The 16,443-nt window shown below is 45.2% G+C and overlaps 1 protein-coding gene across 1 annotated transcript in view; it reads left to right on the top strand.

The window, feature by feature from the left end:
- NHSL2 (NHS like 2) overlaps positions 1-16,443 on the top strand; it is a 77,761-nt gene that overhangs the window by 37,439 nt on the left and 23,879 nt on the right. The gene's annotated exons all lie outside the window — the stretch shown is intronic.

Here is a 16,443-nt window from a genome sequence, read left to right as displayed (position 1 = left end):
GCTGGTGACCAAGACAGACAAAGTCCCTGGCCTCAGGGAGTTTACCATCCAGTGAAAGGCAAATAGACAGGAAACAATGAAGTCAATAAACCAGAAAAGTTTCAAATGGTGGAAGCGCTATGAAGGAAAGCAAGCAGAGATGTGGCCAGGGCGACTAGGATCTGGGTACCATAGGATTGCAGGATCAGAGAAGGTCTACCTGAGGAGGCGATAGTTGAGCAAAGACCCAAATGAAAGAAGGAAGCAAACCATGTGATTATCTGGTAGAAGGGTGTTCCAGGCAGAGGCAGCAGCCAGTGCCAAGGCCTTGAAGTGGGAATGGGCCTGGCATGTTTCAGAAGCAGCAAGAAGGCAGCAGTGACCAAAAAAGAGCAAGCAAGGAGAGTGGTAAGCAATGAGGCCAGAGAGGGAGCCAGAGGCCACATCATGGTAAGGGCTTTGCATTTTCATCTAATGGGATGAGAAGCAATGGGAGGGTGTGGTGAGGAACAATAGAATATAATTTACTTTTGTGTGTGTGTGTGTGTGGTACGCGGGCCTCTCACTGTTATGGCCTCTCCCGTTGTGGAGCACAGGCTCCAGATGCGCAGGCTCAGTGGCCATGGCTCACGGGCCCAGCCGCTCTGCGGCATGCGGGATCTTCCCAGACCAGGGCACAAACCCATGTCCCCTGCATCGGCAGGCGGACTCTCAACCACTGCGCCACCAGAGAAGCCCTACATTTTTCTTTAGTAACAGGTTTATTGAGATATAATTCACATGCCGTATAATTCACCCATTTATTTATTTATTTATTTACTTGTTTATTTATTTAAATTGAAGTATAGTTGATTTACAATGTTGTGTTAATTTCAGGTATACAGCAAAGTGATTCAGATACATATATACACACACATATATATATATATATATATATATATATTCTTTTCTAGATTCTTTTCCATTGTAGTTTATTACAAGACATTGAATATAGTTCCCTGTGCTATACAGTAGGTTATTGTTGTTTATCTATTTTACACATAGTAGTTTGTATCTGTTAATTCCAGACTCCTAATTTATCCCTCCCCCACCCTTTCCCCTTTGGTAACCATAAGTCTGTTTTCTACGTCTGTGAGTCCATTTCTGTTTTGTAAATAAGTTCATTTGTATCATTTTTTAGATTGCACATATAAGTGATATCATATGATATTTGTCTTTCTCTGTCTGACTTACTTCACTTAGTATGATAATTTCTATCTACGTTCATCCATGTTGCTGCAAATGGTATTATTTCATTCTTTTTATGGCTGAGTAATATTCCATTGTATGTATATATACCACATCTTTATTCATTCATCTGTCAATGGACATTTAAGTTACTTCCACGTCTTGGCTATTGTGAACACTGGGGTACATGTATCTTTTCACAATTCACCCATTTAAAGCATACAACTCAATGGTTCTTAGTATATTCCCATATATGTGCAACCATAACCACTGTCTAATTCCAGAACGTTTGCAACCCTTTACCCATTAACAGTCACTTCCCACTTCCACCAACACCCACCCCCGACCACTGGTAGTCACTAATCTACTTTCTGTCTCTTGGATTTGCCTAGTCTGGACATGTCATATGAATGGAATCATACAATGTGTGACCTTTCGTGACTAGCTTATTTCACTTAGCATAATGTTGACAAGGTTCATCCATGTTATAGCATGTACCAGAGCTTCACTACTTTTTATTGCCAAATAATGTTCCATTGTGTGGATATACCACATTTTGGTTATCCATTCATCCGCTGATGGACATTTGGTTTGTTTCCACCTTTTGGCTATTATGCATAGTATTGCTACAAGCATTCGTGTACAAGATTTTGTGTGAACGTATGTTTTCAATTTTCTCGGGTGATAACTACAAATGGAATGGCTGGGTCATGTAGTAACTCTATGTTTAATCATTTGAGAAACTGCAGCCTGTTTTCCATAGTGGCTACACAATTTTACATTCCCACCAGCAGTGTATTTGGGGCCAACTCCTCCACATCCTTGCCAACACTTGTGATTATCTGATTCTAGCCATCTTAGTGAGTGTGAAGTGGGATCTCATTGTGGTTTCGGTTTGCATTTCTCTGATGACTAAAGATGTCAAGCATCTTTTCATGTGCTTACTGGCCATTTGTATATGTTCTTTGGAGAAATGTCTACCCATTTTTGCATTACGTTACTATTTGTCATTTTATTATTGAGTTGTAAGAGTTCTTTATATATTCTAGATACAAGTTCCTTAGGTAGATGACTGGCAAATATTTTCTCAAGTTTTGTGAGTTGTCTTTTCACTTTCTTGATGGTGTCCTTTGAAGCAGAAAAATTTTTAACTTTAATGAAGCCCGATTTATCTTATTTTTTTCTTCTGTTGCTTGTGCTTTTGGTGTCATATCTAAGAATCCATCTCCTTATCCCTTGACTTTGAGAATGACTCTTCTGGCCATCATGCTGGGAACAGATGGGAGGCAGGGCAGCAGAGTACTGAGCAGAAGCAGGACGACAGTGGCCGTGAGGGGTGCTCTGAGTACTCTGCTTAGAGTACTGAGCAGAACATTGGCCTCCTGATTGAGGGCTGGGCTCTGAAGCCTGCAAAGTGGCCCAGACCCGGGCACAAACACTGATATGCTGTCCTTGTTTTCTTGCCTTTCTTTTATGCAAATCCTGTTTCCTGCTCCTCTCCTGGTTTGAACCTCATTGGGCAACTCAGACATCTGGAAAACAAGCTCAGGAAGTGATATGGATGGCCTGGGGTGGTGGGGAGGAGCCCCTGTCACACTAACACAATGTGAGACCTGAGAAGACACCTCTCCTCTTTCTCGGCCCCAGTTTCCACATCTCTATTATGTGAGGGGCTGGACTTGGGTCTCTGGCTGCCCACAGGCTTCTGGGTCTTTACCTCCTCAGTCTCACAGGGTAGCTGAATAAGGCTGACAGAAAAGATTTATTGTGGGAGTGAGAGAGAGTTTAAGCAAACAAACCACAAAGCAATATTTACAGTATGATCCCTTAATTTGTTTGGCATAGGAAAATTTCAGGAAAGATACACCCAGGGTATCAGCAGTGTGTAGGATGATGTGTATTCTTTTCCTCTTTCAGTTTGTTTGTATGTTCTGGTTTTTCACTGTGACAAACACGTTTTGCTTTTGTAAAAAGGGGAAAAAAGAAAGGCATAGGAGAAAGAAACTAAATTTGACAATTTTTTTTTGAAGAGAGAGATTGCCTAGAGGTCATTAACAGGAAAAGGGAGAGGGAAAGCTAGTCTCCGTCAGGGCCGGTAGGAGCATGCCTCTACGCACCTTTCAAAATGCAAGGTGCTCTCTCTGCCAAGCGAGGTTGGGTGTCCCAGAAAGTGGACTCTGAGAGGGAATGAGCGTGCGGGAAGTTTAGTAGGGAGGATCTTGTGATCGACAGCTGTGGAAAGTGGGTAAGGAAGCAGGATCATGCAGAGGGGATAAAGTAAACTGCACCGCAGTCCTGACAACAGCCTCACTCGGTCAATCTAAGCGGGAGGCTCTGTCTGTGAGCTGGCCCCTCAGAGTTGGCCTGACTTGGGATGAAAGAGCCACCCCAGGAAGGAGGTGCGACATTTGACAAGCGATCCCCAAAGAGGGCTGGCAGTGCAATGCTACCTATGGCAGCTCTGCTGACACTTAGGAGACTAAGTTGTTTGTCCCTGAGGTGAGATCTGGGCAGCACATCACAGTGTCCGCTATAAGAGGACTGCCTTGCAGGTGACCCTCATGAAGGGCAAGGCCATAGGCAGATATTAGGGGGCGGTTTCAAAGAGGAAAGCCTCTTTTTTTTTTTTTTTTTTTTTTTTTTTTTTTTTTTTTTGTGGTACGCGGGCCTCTCACTGTTGTGGCCTCTCCCGTTGCGGAGCACAGGCTCCGGACGCGCAGGCTCAGCGGCCATGGCTCACGGGCCCAGCCGCTCCACAGCATGTGGGATCTTCCCGGACCGGAGCACGAACCCGTGTCCCCTGCATCGGCAGGCGGACTCTCAAACACTGCGCCACCAGGGAAGCCCCGGAAAACCTCATTTTTGACCTCAGATGCCTGTCTGCTCTATCATTCTGAGCTCTGATCTCTATTCCTGATTTGTCTCCTTAGGCAGTGACCTTTGAGGGCCACCGATGGGCCAGCCTTTAGTTTAGGTACTTCCCAGGATCCAAAACATTGCTCCAGACTTTGTCTCCTAGGATCCTTTCATGGCTTTGGAATACAGACAGGGTGGAAATATTATGGTTGCATATTATTAGTGAGGAATCCTGGGCTCCGAGAGGAGACACAGCTAGGTGGTGATGAGGTAGGCTCAGAGCCCCAGGTCCCACCCTCTTTCCCTGGTGACACAGCTGCCCAAAATTTCAGGTGATTTGTTTTGTGATCAAATGGACAAATCTCTTCCTCCTCATTAATGCTAAACCAGCTTGTTCCCCACACCTACCAGTCAATTTCCAGATGAGCCCATCTCAATCCTGCAAATCACAAAGTGAAATTTGACTTAGTGGATGCAACACAAAATGGCCCTTCCTCTTCTGGAAAGCTGCTCTCTTTGGAGGCGAGCAGAGCTTCCTTGCACCGAGGACAAGCCTGAGCCTCCCCAGTTTGGGGGGGACATGAGAGGCTTCAGGCAGTCTGGCTGAGTTAACCTTGAGTTAATCTTATTAACCTGTGAGATCAATTGGCTGCAGGCACCAGACAAGTGACAGCACAGGCATTAATTCAGCAGTGGCCGGGGCAGCCTGACAGCCAGGGGCCGATTTATCAGTCTTTTTAATGGATGGGATTGCATTTAGCTAATTGAGTCTGAGACTGGCATGAATAAGCCCTCTCTTCAGGCAACCCCCTTGTGATGTGGTGCTCCTCGGTGGGTGTCCCGCAGAGGGAAGGATGGGGGAAGGAGAAGAGGAGGCAGGTGACAGGTGATGCCCCCTCCCTGACCACTGTAATAACTGGTTTGGGGATCCAGGTATCTCTAAGCTGCGTGCTGCTGTCGGGAGGCAGTGGTTCTCAAATGTGATCCTCGCACCAGCAGGATCAGCATCCCTTGGGAACTTGTGAGAAATGCAGAGTCTTGGACTCTACCCCAGACCTACTCGATTAGAAAGTCTGGGAGCGGGGCCCAGCAGTCTGTGTTTTAAGAGGCCCTCCATGGCATTCTGATTCTCACTGAAGTTCGAGACTCGCTGGATAAGTTATGAGCACAAACTCTGGCACCAGGCAGCCTGGGTTACTAGTATATGACTTTGGACAAAGCATCGAACCTCTCAGTGTCTCAGTTTCTTCATCTGTAAAATGGGGGCTATAATAGTACCTGTCTTATAGAGTTATTGTGAAGGTTAAGTTTGCAAAGTTCCTAGAGCAACGTCTGGGACGTGGTAAGGGGCTGCATTTGTAAACGTTAACAACTGCTGTTATTGTTGGAAGTAATGGAGCCTCGGGCTTCTGTCTGCTCCTTCAGCATGACAGTGACTCTAAGTAAAAAACAGGATCATAAAATTCCTATGATTTGATAAGTAAAACCATATGGTACAAAACTGTCTCTTTACTGTGATTGTATTTATGTAAAAATGTGTATACACGTGAACAAGGTAAAATTATGGGTGATTTATTTCTCTAATCACAAATGTTTGCATGTGGTTAAATGTAATATACCTTTGGAATCAAAATATTAACTACATTCGACTAGATGAGAAAAATGTATTGGATCATAGATAACCAATGGGCAGAGTTGAAGACTACTCCAGAACGCTCAAGATATAGGGCTGCCACATGTGGGTCCCTGTCTCCACTCAGGGACAGGACAGCAGTTCTGGGCTCATCAGGTCACATCAGAGCAAAACACAAGGTCCCTCAAGGTTAAAAGGGAAGAGATGTGAGCCAGAGTCTGGTCCAACTAAGGAACCTCAATAATAGCATGAAGGATGGCTGGGAGGTGGGCATGAGGGCTGGGCAATGAATTCATCCTCAGGAAGGGAGAAAGTTTCCAGCTGAGAGTCAGCATGGCCTTGGGAGCTCTAAGACCTTGATGACTGCTGTGTAAAGGTCTGAATATTTGGTGAGAGCTTCAATTAAATCTCCATCTCTAAAGGAATAAGTCCAGCTAGCCGGCGGGTCTATATCTCCATCTTGTCACCTACATATATCTAGGTACCAGGGGGCTCCTGATTGGGCTGTAAAATCCTAGCATAGGGCCAGGATAGCTGACTTCAAGATTAAGATCTAGGTCAAATTATTGGGGTAGGTGTGTAGTTGGCTTGAAACTTCAAACATGTATGCTACCCTCAGCTCCACTTTCCTCTTTTAAACTTTGGTACCTAGAACAAGGACACTCTAGTTAGAGTTGACTAAGATCTGAATATAGTGCTTGTTTCTACAGAGTATTTCTTTGTACCTCGGTAACCTGTTTACTTTTAAATGGTAGCATATCTGTTGATACATGGTGACTATGGAATCTACTAAGACGTACTAGAATTTCTGCAGTTTATCACATAAACTACCCTGATCTCATCTTATGGCCTTTGTTTTAATACTTGAGTATGATATTGTGGTACATTTCTGACTTACCAAGGTTATTTTTCATGTATACAACAGCTTTATTGAGACGTAATGCATGCATATACCATATAGTTCACCCATTTTAAAATGTACAATTCCATGGGTCTTAGTCTATTTAAAGAGTTGTGCAGCCATCACCACAATCTTAGAACATTTTCAACACCCCTGAAAGAAACCCTGAACCCCCTCCCCAGCCCTAGGCAAACACTAATCTGCTTTGTCTCTATGGATTTGCCTATTCTGGTCATGTCATATAAATGGAATCATTCACTATGTGGCCTATTGTGTCTGGCTTCTTTCACGTGGCATAATGTTTTCAAGGTTCATTGATGTTGTAGTATGTCTCATTACTTCATTCCTTTTTATGGCTGCGTGACATTCCACTGCGTGGCTCTACCACATTTTGTTTATTTATTTATCCGTTCACCAGTTGATGCTCATGAGTTGCTTCCACTTTTGGCTATTGTAAATAATGTGGCTATGAATATTCATGTACAAGTTTTTGTGTGGACGTGTGTTTTCATTTCTCTTGGGTGTATGCCTAGTAGTGGAAGGGCTGGGTTGTATGACAACTCCATATTTAACATTTTGAGGAACTTACCATTTTCCAAAGCAGCTACACCATGCTACATTCCCACCAGCAATGTGTGAGAGTACCAGTTTCTCCACATCCTCATCAACATTTGTCTGACTTTTTGATTCTAGCCATCCTGGTAGGTGTGGAGTGGGATCTCACTGTGTTTTTTATCTTCATTCCCCTAATGAATAATGATGTTGAGCATCTTTTTATGTGCTCATTGGCCATTTGTATATCTTCCTTGGAGAAATGTCTATTCAGACCTTTTGCCCATTTTTGAATTGGTTTATTTGTCTTTTATTATTGATTTGTAAGAGATGTTTATATATTCTGGAAACAAGTCTCTTATTAGACATATGATTTGCAAATATTTTCTGGCATTCTGTAGGCTTTTTACTTTCTTGATGGTGTTATTTGTCACACAAATTTTTTAATTTTGATGAATTCCAGTTTATCTATTTTTTCTTCTGTTGTCTGTGCAATTTGTGTCACATCTAAGCACTATTGCGTAATCCAAGGTCTCAAAGACTTACACCTATGTTTCCTTCTCAGTGTTATAATTTTAGCTGTTATGTGTAAGTCTTTGATACAATTTGAATTTAATTCTGTAAGAGTGTGAGAATGAATTCCAATTTCGTTCTTCTACATATGGAAATCCAGTTGTCCTAGAACCACTTGTTGAAAAGACTGTTCTTTCCACATTGAGTGAATTCGGCACTCTTGTCAAAAATCAGCTGGCCTTGAGTATGAGTTTATTTCTGGATTCTCAGTTCTGTTCCATTGATCTACATGTCTATCCTTATGCTATCAGCACATTATTTTTTATTATTTTTTATTTTTTTGCGGTATGCGGGCCTCTCACTGTTGTGGCCTCTCCCGTTGAGGAGCACAGGCTCCGGACGCGCAGGCCCAGCGGCCACGGCTCATGGGCCCAGACACTCCGTGGCATGTGGAATCCTCCTGGACCGGGGCATGAACCCGTGTCCCCTGCATCGGCAGGTGGACTCTCAACCACTGTGCCACCAGGGAAGCCCAGCACGTTATTTTTTTATATACATTTATTTTTTTTTATTTATTGGCTGTGTTGGGTCTTGGTTGCTGTGCGTGGGCTTTCTCTAGTTGCAGCGAGTGGGGGCTACTCTTCGTTGCAGTGCACAGGCTTCTCATTGCAGTGGCTTCTTTTGTTGCGGAGCACGGGCTCTAGACACGCGGGCTTCAGTAGTTGTGGTGCATGGGCTTAGTTGCTCTGCAGCATGTGGGATCTTCCCAGACCAGGGCTTGAACTCATGTCCCCTGCATTGGCAGGCGGATTCTTAACCACTGCGCCACCAGGGAAGTCCCAGCACATTATTTTAATTACTGTAGCTTTGTATAAAGTTTTGAAATTGGTGGGAAGTGTGAGCCCTCCAACTTCGTTCTTTTATAAGTTTGCTTTGGCCATTCTGGGTCCCTGGAATTTCCATATGAATTTTAGGATCAGCTTGTCAATGTCTATCAATGCAAAGAATCCAGCAGGGCTTCTTATCGGGATTGCTTTGAATCTATAAATCATTTTGGAGAGTATTGCCATCTTTACAATATTAAGTATTTTGATCCATGAACATAGGATGTCTTTCCATTTGTTTCAATCTTCTTTAATTTCTTTCAACATGTCTTGTAAGGTTTCAATGTACAAGTCTGGCACCACTTTTGTTTAATTTATTCTAAGTGTTTTATTATTTTGATGATATTGTAAATGGAATTATTTTCTTAATTTTATTTCAGATTGTTCATTACAAGTGTATTACAATGCAATTTTTATATTGATTTCATATCCTACAACTTTGTTGAAATCATCTATTAATTTAAATAGTTTTTTTTTACCAGGTTCCTTAGGATTTCTATATATAATACAAGATCATGTCATCTGTAAATATAGTTTACTTCTTCCTTTCAGATCTTTCCAGTGCCTTTTATTTCTTTTTCTTACCAATGGCTAGAACCTCCAGTACAATGTTGAATAGAAGTGGCAAGAGGGGACACACTTGTCCATTCCTGATCTTAGAGGGAAAGCTTCTAGCATTTCGCTATTGTCATGTTCTTGTGGGTTTTTCACAGATGCCCTTTGTTAGGTTGACAAAGTTCCTTTCTATTTCTAGTTTGTTGAGAGGTTTTTTTATTATTATTATGAAAGGGTGTTGTATTTTGTTAAATCCTTTTTCTGTGTCTATTGAGATAATTATGTTTTTGTTTATCATTCCATTGATATACTCTATTTTATAAATTGATTTTCAGACGTTAAAACAACTGTGCCTTCCTGGGATAAATCCTACTTGGCCATGGTATATGATCCTTTTTATATGTTGCTGGATTTGGTTTGCTCGTAACTTGTTGAGGATTTTTGTGTCCATAATCATAAGAGATATCGGTCTGTAGTTTTCTTTTCTTGTGATGTTTTTTGTCTAGTTTTGGTATCAGGGTAATATGGGCCTCATGGAATGAGTTGAAAAGTGTTACCTCTTCTTCTATATTTTGAAAGAGTTTGTGAAGAATTGACATTAATTCTTTAATTATTTGATAGAATTCATCAAAGAAGCCATCTGTATCTGGGCTTTGCTTTCTTTTTTTTTTTTTTTTTTTTTTTTTTTTGCGTTACGCGGGCCTCTCACTGCTGTGGCCCCTCCCATTGCGGAGCACAGGCTCCGGACGCGCAAGCTCAGCAGCCATGGCTCACGGGCCCAGCCGCTCCGCGGCATGTGGGATCTTCCCAGACCAGGGCATGAACCCGTGTCTCCTGCATCGGCAGGCAGACTCTCAACCACTGCGCCACCAGGGAAGCCCTCTTTCTTCTTCTTTTTTTTTTTTTTAAGTCAATCTTATTTATTTATTTAATTTATTTATTTAATTAATTAATTTAATTTATTTATTTTTGGCCGCCTTAGGTCTTCATTGCTGCACGCGGGATTTTTCTAGTTGCAGTGAGCAAGGAGGGCTACTCTTCATTGCCGTGCGTGGGCTTCTCATTGACGTGGCTTCTGTTGTTACAGAGCACGGGCTCTAGGCACACGGGCTTCAGTAGTTGTGGCTCGCGGGCTTCAGTAGTTGTGGCTCGTGGGCTCTAGAGCACAGGCTCAGTAGTTGTGGCTCATGGGCTTAGTTGCTCTGCGGCATGTGGGATATTCCCGGACCAAGGATCGAACCCGTGTCCCCTGCATTGGCAGGCGGATTCTTAACCACTGCGCCACCAGGGAAGCCCTGGGCTTCTCTTTATGAGTAGTTTTGATTACTAACTCAATCTCTTTACTTAGATTTATTTGGAGTTTTTGTTTCTTCTTTGTGTCTTTTCAATAGTTTGGGTCTTTCTAAGACTTTATGCATTCTATCTAAGTTGTATACCTTACTGTCATATAATTGTTCATAGTATCCCTTTCTAATCTTTTTTTATTTCTGTAAGGTTAATTGTAATGTCCCCTTTTAAATTTCTGATTTAAGTAATTGGGTTCTTCTCTCTTTTATTCTTGATCAATCTAGCTAATCAAAGTTCTTTTGAATTCTCATTTGGTCCTCAGTCTCTTTCTGCCTATGTTTGGGAGCATTGGCCAACCTAAGAACATACATATATTTCTTTTATAGTCAAGAAAATAGGTCTTATTCACACTCCAGCATGTGGAGCTCTCAATCTGAACCCCCAAAGCATACTGTTCTCTTCCCTCGACTAACTGAGGCAGACTCACTGCGAACCAGACTCTCTATTAGCCCCTGGCTATAGCTCATAAAGCTATCACAATCTCATCCTCTCACTCTGAAAATTAAGCTTCAGCTCTTTTAGCACATTAGCCATCAGCCAAGTATTGCTCATTTCTGAGTAAATATGGGTGCCTGGGGAAGAGCAGAAGGCAGCGGACCCTGGCCAGCTGGGACCCCCAAGCAAGGCATTGTGAGTAGGCCTGGGGCCTGGTCTTGATGAACAGTGCTTTTTGAGTCTTGAATGGGAGCAGAGGCCTACTGCTGTTCTGACCATTTGTCTGCTTGGCCATGGCACCCACACTGTGCTGCCCTGCTTGGCAGGGATTCAGCTGACAGGTGGCAAAGCCAGGAAGTCAGGAAAAAGCATTTGGTATTTTGGGAAATTGCCGATTTTGACTGGTGTTCTGGGGTGCATGGCACAGTTGGTGATCTTTCCCCTTCTCTCTGCAAAACTTAAGCCTGGCTGGGGTGCTAGGGCAGAAGCATCCATTAGCTCAGAAAATGTCTTCGAGCCAATCAAATGTTCGCTTAAAGATTATTTCCAAACTAATGGGAAATCTGTGTGTGCAAGCAAGTCCAAATTTTAAAATGGAGCAAAACCCACCAAGATTTCACTGGTAAGGAAGTGGCAACAAATCAGCTCTTAGGGAGGAGTGTGTGGTGAGCTTGAAACTCAAACCAAGTGTGACAGCCTCAGCCCCACCCTGGGCTGCTGACTCAGGACCAAGAGGAAGAGGGAGCTGCCAGACTTCATGATTTCTGTAAACAGTTCTTGAAAGAGAAACCACACACTTGTCTTTCTGCCAGCCCCCAGCTTCTCCTGGGAGCTTACAGTTCAGCTATTGTCTTTTCTCTGACACCCGAGGGCAGGGTTTCTCAACTTGAGCTCTATGGACCTCCAAGGGGTGGAAAGAATTTGGGGGTCTGTGAACTTGCATGGGAAAATTTTTTGATCCTTTTCCACTAACCTCTAACAGAAATTTAGCGGTTCCTCAAACTAGGAATGTAGGCAGCCCGCATAATAGTATTAACAGTATCTTTATTAACAGTGACTTTATCCCCAATAGAAATCACAAATATTTTCATATATCAGATTACAGCTATTGTATCTCAAGAAAGTTACTTATGCTCATCATCACTTCAAAACTTCTAATCTATAGACTTGCCGCTCAGTCTTGTAACTTAATGCATTATTAAAGTGGTAACATAACTAGATCATAATTTCTGAAAAGTATTTTATAACTATTTCAATGTGATTCATTTCCTTTTTAATTCTATGCATTATATTTTATGCATCTGAAAACATTATTCTGAGAAGGAGTCCAGAGGTTTCACCAAACTCCTAGAGGGACCCATGATCTAAAAGGGATTGAGACCCCAGCCCTGGATCTTGGCCCTCTCCTGCTCCACTGGCCTCATTTCTGCTCCACAGAACTTTCCCTGTCTTACTGGAGGGCTCGAAAGCACTAGCATGCTAGTGCTGTGTGACATTAGGCAAGTTAAAATTTCCCTGCTGTTTCTTAGCCTGCAGAATGGGGAATAATAACACTACCTACTTTTATAGGGTTGTAGTGATGATTCAGTGAGTTAATCAGTGTAAAGCGCTTAGTGCCCAACCAATAGTAGGTGCTTGTAAGTATTAGCTATTTTTATTGTTGTTGTCATTTGATATCAATTCTCTCACTAATATCTACTATTATTATCTCCATTTTTAGAAAAAGGAAACTGGGGCTTAGAGAGGTGAAATGACTGACCCAAGGGTACACACAAGGAAATGGCAGAGCCAGAGTTCAAAGCCAGGTCTGTGGGATTCACAAGCCCAGCGGATGTCGCTCTCCACCTCATCACAGATTGGGAGTGATGGCCCCCCAAAGAGACAGGGACCATCAACAGGGGGCTTAGTTGGGAATGAACAACAAGCTCTGCACCCTCCTGCTTTCCCTTCCCAACTTATTCCTACTGTCCACACCTCCAACTTGATGGCGGGGCGGGGGGAGGGGTGGTGCTCCCAGTTCCACTTGCGTACCGTCAGCCCTCAGCCAGATCTCAGGAAGTCAGTCCTCCTCCCAAAGGCTACTGCCAGTGCAGCCCCCATGTGCCAAGGGGACAAATGAGCACCAAGCTCATTTGAGGTCATGGACCAGCTTCTGCTCAAGCCTTATGGAGCATTGGGGTCAGGGGCAGGGGAGTGACTGGGGACTCAGAAAGGCAGGAGCTTGTCTGGGGAGTGAAGGCAGCATGGTGGAGGAAGTGGTCTTGGAGCAGAGGAGATTGCCAGTTGGAGTGGGGCCAGGAGTGCTTATGAATTTTTAAGGCAGAGGGAATAGAGTGTGCAAAGGGCCAGAGGCATAAAGGGGCCCCGGGATGTAAGGAAAGAAGAAGGTAATTCAGCATGTCTGGGGTTTGGACTGAATGGAAGAGGGAAGAAGGTTGGCATGGGCAGAGGAGACGGCATAGGTAGTTTATTTATAACCAGCTAGTGAGGAAGGCCGGAACCGAGTCCACAAGTCTTCCAATAGAGGAAGGAGAGGCATTGAAGGGTTTTTGTATAGGAGCAACAGGAGCAGATTTGTGCTTTCAAAGGACCATGCCCACCCACACTCCAAGCAGGCGTGTGGAAGGTGGATTGATTAGAAGGGGTAGAGACTGGAGGCTGGTTAGACCAGCAGGGAGGCTACTTCAGCAGTCCAGGGGAGAGATGAGGGGTGTGCTAAACTGGGTGGGGAGGAGTCTGGAACTTGTGACACTCCCTCTGGCTCACGTGTCTGCACTAAGTGGTGAGGAGGAGGTAGGACCAAACCGGCAATTGCTGGGGGCACTTGCCCCCCTCAAGTTTGGTTGTGGATGGAAAGGCTTCCTTGGGCCAGAGGAGAGTCGCCATGAATTCACAGGCTAACACCTTCCATTTTAGCCTCTTTCTCGTATTAGCAGTGCACAGCAAGAGCAGAATAAAAAGCCAGGGCCCTACTTTCTGGCCCTGCCCTCCTGGGAGAGTAGCTGAGGTGAGGGGCCCCAGCTGTACCCCTCTGTGTGGAAGGCAGGAAGGGCACAGGGGCCGTGAAGAACAGGTCAGAGCCCCGCCCTCTGTCAAAGGAAATATCCACCCTCCTAAGCCTTTCAGAGACTATTTTCTTCCAAGTAGGTCCCGCTGTTACCAGGGCAACCGAGAGCCCTGGGCTTTGTGTTTCTGTGTCTGTGGAGTCCCTGGGGAGAAGTGGTCTGCCGAGCTTTCCCTAGTCTGGGCAGGATGCAGGAAGTGCTAGCCGGAGGTAGAGCCCCCATCCCCATTTGGGGGTAATCTCTTGCCTTGTTAATGCCTGTCCTCATCCCCTGGGAGGGGCCAAGGCCCCATGGGAGTCAGTTCTGGCGGTCAAGGGTTAAGGCTTAGGACCTGGTTTCTCAAAGTCAGATTTCTGCACTGATCCTATGGCACACCTCTCTCAGGAGGTGCAATCTGAGCAGGTGTCCTGGAGGGGCGAGCTCACACCAGACCATTGTACATGCTGGGGGATCATTGCACAAATATTTCTTGATGACTTACTGTGTGCTAGTGCAGGATCTCCAGGCTGGTTCCTGCTCCAGGGAGCTCTACGGGAAGTCTCAGGACCAAACTGGCTGCTAAATATCACCCGGGCTAGTTGGTCCCCAGTGCTCTTTTCTGCACTGGGCTGAGCTGGTCATTAGAATTGCCTAGGGAGCTTTTTAGAAATAGAAATTCCTGGACATTCTGATTCTACCAGCGTGGGTTGTGAGCGGAGGGTGGAGGTTAAGAGTTATGGAGGTCTAACCGCTGGAGTTCACAGTCAAACTCTGCAAATGGAGCAAGTGACCTTGAGCTGCCAGTTTCCTCACAAAATGAATGAGAGGAACAGTGAAGCCTGCTTCACAGGCAGCAAGCTTTTCTCTGCCTTCCTCCATACCTTGGGGCCAGAGGTTTTATGACTCTTGCCATCCTTGTCACCCTTCTACTGCCCCCACTCTTTCCTTCCTTCCTTCTTCCTGGCTTTTGCTCTATTTTCTTATTTTGGGCATGCAAAAGGGCTTCTGTGAGATGCAACCTGGTCACCTTCCATTGGGCAGCCAGGATCCCAGGTGGGCCCTGTCCATCTCCTGGGTCTCGCACTCACTCTGTTGCAGCAGCCCCAGAAGGTATTAGCATTTCTGGCAGCCACGGCAGTCTGCTGATTCATCCTGAGCCCCCATCAACTCAGGTTTTCAGATTTTTTTTCACAAGTTTCTTCTCATCCACATCTTCCCCACTCGGGCTTCTGCAGATGGTTTTCGGAACTTAACTGCAAGATCTCACAAGTGCACCTAGTAAAGGTCATTTCAGTACATCCTTCCAAGTTAGAGAGATTGCAGGGGTGCTCCTGATTCCATTTTGGAGGGGATCCTCTAGTCCTCCAAGCTTCATGCCATCTGCAGATGCCCTCAGCGAGCTACCTCTAGGTCTCCATCCAGTGGCCCATTTATTCACTCACTTCTTAGTTTATGTACCAAACTGGGGTTGCGATCCTACTGTGTATCCAGCCATGTGCTGGGCCCCAGGGACTAGGTGGATGAGGAAACTGTGTTCTGAGCAGGAATGGGACTCACATAGGGCCCCAAATCCAGTCAGTGGTGGGGCCGGACTGGAATCCAGGGTTTTTTTCCCTATACTCATAGGGCTCCCCACTGCAGGGGTGGGCAAGGCTGACCTTGCTCTTACTTTCCCCCGCCTGCTCTGATGGGCCATCACACACTCAATCTGGGATCACCTATTCCCTACCTGCAATGGCGTGAGAAACTCCAGGGGGTGCTGGAGACTTTATCTGACCCCCTGAAGCAGAAAGGGGAACCCTAGTGCTCACTGATGCTGCTCACGGCCCCACAGTCCTGTCCCTCCCCAGAAGGGGCAGTCAGCCACACACTCATGCATACTCATCGCCGTAAACTCAGCCCTGCCACTGGCCTGGCTTGCTCTGCAGGCCCTTCCCTGCAGGGCAGAACTGACTGGTTCTGGAGCCTCCAGAGAGAGGGCACCTGATGCATACCTGGTTGCTTTGGCAAAGACCCAGAATCCAGTCAGGGTGAGGCTTGAGCTCGTCAGGGGGCTTTCCTGGGAAAGGGCATGGAGTATCAGAGTTGAGAGAGTACGGGTCTGGGAGTCACAAAGACCCAAGTCCCCCACGCAACCTAATATCTCTGAAATTCAGGTCCCTCAGCTCTAAAACAAGACACCTGCCTCACTGAGTGTGGGAATGAAATGTGGTGAAAGTGTCTGGCACACAGTCAGAAACAAGCTGGTTTCCTCCCTCCCCCATAAAGAGGCAAAGCAAGTGCAACTCTGATGCCTGGCTTCGTTTCTCACTGCACGCCTGTACGGTGGCAGGGCAAGAGGACAGGTGGGCAGGACAGGGCAGACCCGGGAAACAGGAGGGCCACTGGAGGGGAGGCAGAGAGGGGTGAAGCATCCCTGGAGCTGACGAATGGGCAGCTGCCGTGCTGTGATAGAGCCACTTAGCAGCTGTAAACTTTGGGCCAGTGACTTCTCCTCTCTAAGCCTGTTTCCTCATC

The sequence above is a fragment of the Mesoplodon bidens genome (genome assembly GCF_964165515.1).
Source record: "Mesoplodon bidens genome assembly, chromosome: X".
Lineage (NCBI taxonomy): Eukaryota > Metazoa > Chordata > Mammalia > Artiodactyla > Ziphiidae > Mesoplodon > Mesoplodon bidens.
Note: the sequence above shows the minus strand (reverse complement) of the source record. Positions and strands in the feature narration are given on the sequence as shown.